Here is an 8,502-nt window from a genome sequence, read left to right as displayed (position 1 = left end):
TTAAACAGCTGTGGTTGACCCATCACTCTACTGGTTCCACTGGTTTTACCAATAGCAACCACTCTGGAAACTTTTCTTCAATTCTTCCCCTATGGCCATTCTTTCCACATAAAAAAGAAGCCTGGTATGCTATTGAATGTGATTGAGTGTAAGAGTGCAGTTAAGTCAGAATTATCTCATGTCTCTGCAACAGGTTATGTTCACTGTTGTTGACAATATTGCTGCTAACAGGACAAGATCGTTCTAAGACGTACTTTCATCACTTGGATCAGAAGAACGGGCTCACAAAATCAGTTCCGAGAAGAGCTCTAGAGAAGCCGTGGTGTGTTTTTCCCCACCAGCATCCATGAGTCAATAAATGTCCTGGCGTTTGTTTTGTAATCTGGTTATTAGAACCCATATAACTGAATCATTCTCATTTCTGTCATCATGCTCCACCTCGAAGCCTTCAAACCTCTTGTTTGTGTCTGCAGAGTCAACGACAGCATGAAGGAACTGCTGAAGCACCAGCTGTAACCTGCAGATGGCGCTAAAGGAACACGATTACAGCAGCGACAGCAACAGAAAAGAAGACAGAACTGTTTATCAGGTGGTGAAGGCTCATTTCTGCAGCGTGTATCAGCGTCTAGAAATGCTCTGTTGTGTTTTCTGTGTGGATGGTGGCTCACAAGCAGATTTATTTACAGTCAAATACACAAAAAAATATTTAAAGCGTGAGCAATAAAGATCAAACCATCATCTGAGCTCCCTTCTTAATTTAATCCAATCAGCTTGAGACATTTTGAAAATTTCTCTGAAGCATTCTGGAGAAACAAACCACCTCCTCTAATCATAATTTATAATTAGACGTACAGACTTTATTAATGACTTCCTCTCATGCAGCACAGGAAAAAGATCTGGGATTCATCGCAAATTAGTTTGACTCTCTCAATTAGGGAAGCAACATTTAATCAGCTCAGTCTCCTTCCACTGGGATTTCTGCCTAATTCCATCCAAAGACCCGTGGTTAGCGGGATAATTTGTTTTTTTTCATTGTACTCCGTAGTTGTGAATGGAGCTAAAAGTGTTTGCAGTGCAGTCTGCATGGGCTGCAAAAAAAATCTAATTCCCTCCACAGCTCCCTTCAGGGCTCCAGTGGACTTTTAATCACACCAGAAGCTTTCTCAAGGGTGTTAAAGCAAAGTGTGTTTATGAGTGAGGACTGAGATGTTTAAGGCTCGCTCAGCGCTGCTTTGTGTGCTTATTGACACGGTTTACATGCTCTTTGATCAATCTGATGACATGGCAGTGATTCGTTCTGGGATAGACTTTAGTTTATCCACCAAACAGTCTGAGCTATCTCCATTTGAGCAGCACAGATTTAAACGTTTAGGAGGGAAAACAGATATTGGAGAAGAGCTGTCATACTGGTCTGCAGCTAATTAACCTCAATGTCACTGAGCTGAACTGCGAGTTTGCTGGAAAATCTGTCTTTAATGGTTATTTACTGTCAGATATATGTAAGAAATATGCACATAATCTGATTAGAGGTGTCCTGTGACATTCATGTTGTTTGTGGTGCTACAGAACAGAGTTTTTATGAATGGGTCTTGTTTATAGGTCATTCCAGAATTGGAGGAAATTCTCCGTCCCACCCATCAAATTTCAAATAATCCATGTACAAAATACTGAAACATGCAGTTGTTGTGTAAATGTTTTTGTCCAGAGGCCAAATCTAAAAAAAATAGAAGCAAAGAATGCTTGAAAATATTTTTTTAAATTACCAATTAAGTCTGGAGTATCCCCTAAAATGCCATTTTTCTCTTGACCCACTCCCCCTATAACATTGTCAGCTTTGATTAAACATCTCACTCTACAGCATGCAACCTTGTTCTGAATATTATCAGGATAAGAGAATTTTTTTTAAAAACTTTTTTTCCATAAGTTTGTCCTCTTGGTCAGCAGTAACAGCTAGCTAGCTGTTACTGCTGAGAAAAAAATAACTTTAGCATGGATTAGCAACCCTGTTACTGTGATTAGAGTAGGGTTAGCAAACAACAACAAAAAACACAGGGGCAAATCCAGATTAATTTTAGTGGGGGGGGCACAGGGTGGTACAACAGATTTTTTTTGGGGGGGGGTCACTGAAAAGTTGTTAGAAAAAATTAAAGCTGCTACCAACCTCTCGCTTTTACAAAGTATTTTTCATGTTTTTTTTGTTTGTTTTTTAGCTCTTTAACCCAACAGGAAAGCTGTATATGACCTTTTCATTTTGGACTGTTAACATTCAAGTTATGATGGACTGGTTTCCTTGTTTATGTGAATTACAGCATCATCAGCTGCAGCATCTGCCAGTTATGTAAAACTGGTAAACTCAACGACAGTATCCTGAGGGCAATTAAGTGACAAATATTGTGCAAGAACAGCACTAAATACAACCCTGTCAATTTCCACTTCTTAGAATGTTTACTGTCAATTATCACACCTAAAATAAGAAATAATATTCTGTACTTTTATCAACTAGTTCTCAGCTGTAAACCAGAAACATCATAAGGTTCTGTATACTCATCAGTCAATCAAAATGAGTACTACCCAATACACAGTGAACAACGACAGTCTGTACCCTTGATCTGTGGTAAAATAATCTGAAATGTTCTGTGCAGTAATGTAAATTTTAAAATACAGTAAGTAGCACTCTATACATTTAATAGTAAACCTGAGAACAATAATAAACAGCAGCAATATTCCACATTCTTAAGTAATTCAATAGTGCACAGCTCAGCAAACATCATAGTGTTCTGCATAGAAATCACAAAAAGCTGCTCTCAATAATCTTTCACAGTGAGCAGATGTTCTTGTGTTGCAGGTCCATGGTTCAGACGTGGCCATCGAACAGGCTGGGGGGGTCTGGCACCGTGGACTTCCTAGAACACCTCCTCTTTTAGCATTCTTCATATGGGATGGAAATAAATTAACGTTGGTTTAGCACGTCTATCAAAGGTCTGTAGGTGTAAAAGCAGGAAGCCCTCCACAATGAGGATGTGAGTCTCCTCCTCCTCCTTGTGGTCAGACTTTGGGACCATCTCTGTGTCCAGGGTGTTATTAATACCAGGAGACGTCTCAAACTTCACCGGGTTCTCCAGCCACACGTAGATCCTACTCATCATGGCATCCTTGTCCAGAGCAGTGTTAATATCATACTGCTTAAAGCCATCTTCACCGACTTCAATCTGATCTTGAGGCTTGAAGAAGTCATCCTGATGGACCACACAGCAGTTGGGCAGGTTCTTGATCATGCGGTTGGTGAGACTGCAGCCTGCTTCCTGTAGCCACGCCCCCACCCTGTAGGCCCCGCCCCTATGACATTCTACATTCCTGTTGATGGAGATCCAGCCGACCCCCTACTGAACCGCCCTTCTTTTTTATTCTGTTGTTGAAATCAAGTTGCTGCATTTGTGGCTTTTGGAAGTTTCTTTTTCTTCGGTTATGATGCCGATGATGTACTTCATGTTCTTGGATTGGTCAAAGCTCAGAAAAAGGGTAAAAAACATCAACAAAAACCGGGTCGGGAGTGATCAGACGTGGAAGACAGCTGAAAAAGAAAAGGTTGCAGCAGGAAACGTCAACTACTTGAGTCTTCCGTGGCGCTTGAGTTTAGTGAGTAAAAAAAGAGCAGAAAGGGAGCTGCCACTCGGACGCAGTTCTTGCACCCAGAGAGGACCTCTTTCTGCTGTCGCTGCTACACATACTGCCCTAGCTGAGGTTTTAGGTGGAATATTCATTTAAACCAACCTAAATTTCATGTTTTGAACATTATCAAGTGAGAATCTTCAATCCAGACTCCTCATAATGGCGTTTGAGATTTATGCTGCTGTTATTTGTTTAGTCCAGACTAAATGACAGAAATCCACAACTGTGATTTTATTTCAGGACTCGATTATTGAATGTCAAACAATCCATGTGACTCTAAAAACTCAACAGCTTTACAAACTCTAAGACTAAACTCTCCACAAGGATCCAAAAGAAGTTGGAGTTCTACATGAGAGCTTTAATTATTCTTCATATACTTCCTGAAAAATTTGATCAATAAAAAAGACAAAAACTAATATTTTCAGCTGAACTAAAGACAGACTTTGTGATTTTTCTGCTCACATGTTGTGTTGTTGTAAACTCACTCTTTCAAATAAATACCCTCCTAATCCCCTGGAAACCAGTGTTTGTCCTGTTTTTGTGTCACTATTCGGTGACCCCAGACAACCGGTTGTAATGTTTTTGAGCAACACACCATACTATGACATTTTTACAATGATGGTTCTACTATGGAACCAGTTTGACATGTTCAGGCATTCTATGTGTGAAAACTCAGAGATTTCAGGTATCAGAAGGTGGTTTTCAACTTTCTTTGTGAACTTTCTGCTTCAACTTTAAACTACATTTCCTTCACTAAGCCAGCCCTCTGGACTTCCAGTAAGCTGTGTTCCTATTGGCTGTCCAGGTGGCTGCTTGGTGTTATCAGGAACACCTGAGCAGCTCAGTGTCTTCCTGCTTTATGTCTGCAGTCAAACATTTCCTCTGCTTCTCTTCACTGAACCAGGTTTGGTTCTGTTGCTTTAATTTGTTCTTTAGGTATTGGCTTGCAGCTTCCAGCAGTAAAATCGTCTTTAATGTGTTTCTTGGTGTGTTTTAGGGCTTTGTACTGGATAGTTGTCTTGATAAATGTGGTTCTGTAGCCACAGTTGGCACACGGTGCTAATGTGTGCTTCGATTAGTGGGTTTGGTGCAGCTGAGTTGTGTCTTTATCTTGGCTGTAGTGAGTCTAGAGGTTTTTGGTCAGACACATTCTGTATTCTTGTTTGTGAAGCAATGTTGGTTGTCCAGAAGGTAAGAGTTCCTGTCCTGATTCTCTGTTTAAAGAGCTTCTCTGGTAGGCTGCAGGAGACTTAACATTTGGGTTGTGCTAGTTTAGTTTTTGTACGGTTTCATTTGGACGACTATCTTGAGGCCCCTCATGTGGTTTAGTGAGGTTTTCTGTAACAGTTCTACAAAGCAACCTGCAGCAGAAGAGACTTTGAGAGTTTTTAGGAAGTTCTGGAGACCAGACTTTAGAGCAGCAGAAACATTTGTCAGCAGATTGTGCAGGAGAAGATGAGCTTCAGAATAGAAATGAGAAGGAAACCTTCTTGACCTGTGTGGTGAGGTCCTGTACCATGAGTTTGAGCAGGTTGTGAGGAGTCTGTAGTTCTTTGGTCTGAAAGCACCAGAAGAGTCGACTCATTAAAGGAGAAAACATTAGATATTGTTGGTTCTTCTGTCACTCTGCACTTTCCTTAGGCTTAATATCAAGTTTCTATATTAAATGATTTACCGTGTGAACCCAAGAAGACTTCAATAAACTCCCTCCATCCCCTGAACACAACATATTTCATTAGCATGTTAAATCTTTTTTTTTAAACATGTTTTTGAGTTTTAATAGTTGTAGCATACTTTTTGCTTGTTTATTTTTGTCATCTGTGTGAAAGGTTCTGAACAAATAAAGTTGAATTGATAAACTGAATAACTGGTGATTGTGACAACAGAAATATTTTCATTATGATTTAAGGGTTTGTTTCATTTTTAAGGTTGGGGTTAAAATCTTGACAGAAAAAAAGATTAAAGAAATAAACTACATATAAAAGCAATTAAATCAAAGGAAAAAACTTAATACAGTAAAACTTTTAAAAAGATTAAACATTAAAAACCATTAAACAGACAAAATATATTAAACAGAAGATATAAAATATGTAATTATGAAATTAAACATTTTTCAACAAAAATATTAAAGATGAAATATTTTAGATCATTAAACATTTAAAAAATACAATTAAACAAGAAGAACATTAAACATTTAAAAAAATATACAAATTACACTACATTATTAAACCTTTAAAAAGACAAAACATTTAATTAAAAATTAAATATTTAATTAGAAAATCAAATCTTATGGACAATAAAACTTTAAATCGGAATTAAACAGAAAATACAATGAAGCATTTAAAAAGAAAATTAAACATTAAAAGGCGGTAAAACATTTAAAAAGAACAACCTTTAAGATTTATTTGAAAAATTAAACATTGGAAAAGAAAAGGAAATTTTTCAAACAAGCCGATAAAACATTTGAAGAAACAACAATTAAACATTAAAAAGACAAAACATTTCGAAGTCAAATCAGACATTAGAAAAGAATAAAACGTGAGAAAAGAGCAAAACTAAACATTTAAGAAGAATCAAACTAAAGACAAAACATTTGAAAAGACACCAATTAGACTTTAGAAGATCAAATTAAACAGAAGAGACGATAAAACGATCAAAAAGAGCAAAAACAGAAAAAGGTCTTAAAGCGTTTTCTAGTCTGAAATGAAAACATCAAGTTGTTTCTTCAGACATTTCCTCTTTCTGTGTTCTTGGTTTGATTGTGGACAGATTGACTTAGAGCTCATTTCAGAAAACTGCTTTCCAGATAAAGTCTACTAGTAGTTGAAGGCATCGATCAAACTAATGTTACCTTCTGATCTCCACAAACTTTACTGTTCAGTGAAGAGAATCAAAGTTTGTTCAGGATTTCTAAAGAACCCACAGGTTAAGGTCTGAGAAGAACTCAGATGGATGATCTAAATGTGAAATCAAGACTCATGGTCACAAGTTTTAAGGCTTCTGTTAACCACAAAGTTCAAACTAACAGTAAAGTACTGAGAAACTTTTAAAACTTCAGCCCTCAGACTGTCTGAACAACAAGTCCTCAAATTCATATATATATAGGTCGTTTGCACCGTGCACCGGAATACGACCTATACGGTCGTATGAACGTTTGCGCCCCTACGGGGAAAACGAACGCATTACAGGATTTAATTCGCGAAACGGCTTTTTTCTCACTTTTGCAACACGGGTTTAGGGTTATGGTTAAGGTTAGGGTTAGGGATAGGGACAGGGATAATGTTAGTTAAAAGTTTGTTCATGGTGACATTTCAGCTGACACACCCGAGTGTCGATATTTACTCAACCGCTAGAGGTCGGAAACGTCAAAATGTAACATACGGTCGTAATACGGGTGTGTACAGACGACCTATGTGGTCGTTTTTCTTTTGAGGACAGGCTGGTCTGAAGGTTCAAACTAGCAGTGAACTGCTCAGGAACTTAGAAGATATCAGTCCTTCAACTGTCTGAAAGTTAAATCTAACAGAGATCTACTGTGGGACTTAGAAAATTTCAGCCCTCAGACTGTGTGAAAGCTCAGGTCCTGAGGACTCGGGAGGTCTGGAGGCTTTGGAAGGTCTTGGAACTGAGGGTTCAACCCTCCAGCACAAAGGCTGAAGTCCAGCCTCCTGAGAAAAACGGTCGAGTGGAGACTCAAGTTTAAAAAAACAACTTGAAAATGACAAAAAATCGATGATAAATGCGCAAAAAAAAGAACTAGTGTCTGAGTGAGTAGCTTAGGGGATTAGAAGAGAGACTACCAAGTGGAAGTAGTAGGATTGAGTCCCACCACCAGCATTTTCTTCTTTGCTTTTGTCTAAGTTTTTCAAAAAATTTAAGAAGGTCCATGTCTTGAACTGGCAACCTGCAGCACCATAGGCAAACCCTTAACTCACTGAGCTGCAGATTAGATAAAAACATACAAATTCATTGTGCCTTTGACATTGTAGTTTCCAAGTGACCACATGGGTGGAGCCAAGGCAGAGTCAGGGTGGAGTCAGGTGGGGAGGTAGGTGGGGAGGTGGGTGGCGGCCTCCCCCCTCCACCCCTCACCTCCCCCCACAGCCCGCCACACCTTCCCTCGCCCAACGAGTTTTTTGAAAATCCGAATCTTGACAGGTTTTCTTGAGTTTCTGGAGTTTCCTCCAGGTCGGAGGCAGAAGAACTTGTCATGAAGAGGTGTTGAAGTCGGCGAGGATGGAGTGACTTTTTACAGCGACTAGAAGGAAGACGACTAAAAGAGCAGGTCTTCAGCCATCATCCCTAAAATCCATGGAGTCACTCCAGAGAAATGAAGGGAGGTCAACTTTTATCAGCCTCCATCCAGATGTTCAACTTGATATCTTTACTTTCAGATTTTTAGCACCACAAACCTTTAGTATGACACTTTATTATCATCAGGGCCGGCTCTCCCTATACGCGAATTAAGCGGCTGCTTAGGGCTCCGCCGCCACTAGGGGCCCCCCGAATTGACTGTGTCTGATGGTCTGACCCACAGATTGCCATCTAACATCTAACCCCGGACGCGGGGCACGCGTGGGACATGTCCCCCGCACTTTCCACATCTGTCCCCTCTGTCCCCCCGCACTTTTTTCAGCCGTTACAACAGCTAAACCCGTTATTAGCATCCAGTAACGTGTTTTCCCGAGCCGTCTTTGAATGCACCATGAGCGCATGCTAACGCAGGTGTTCCACAGGAGACGTGCTGCTGTGCTGAGCAGTGCTGAACGTGTGTCTGGAGTAATGTTTAGCAAACCAGCCAGAGCCAGCAAGAAGCAAAAAACTTTACACAGT

Source organism: Acanthochromis polyacanthus, chromosome 1 (genome assembly GCF_021347895.1).
Source record: "Acanthochromis polyacanthus isolate Apoly-LR-REF ecotype Palm Island chromosome 1, KAUST_Apoly_ChrSc, whole genome shotgun sequence".
NCBI classification, from domain to species: Eukaryota; Metazoa; Chordata; class Actinopteri; family Pomacentridae; genus Acanthochromis; species Acanthochromis polyacanthus.
This window is presented reverse-complemented; position numbering follows the sequence as displayed.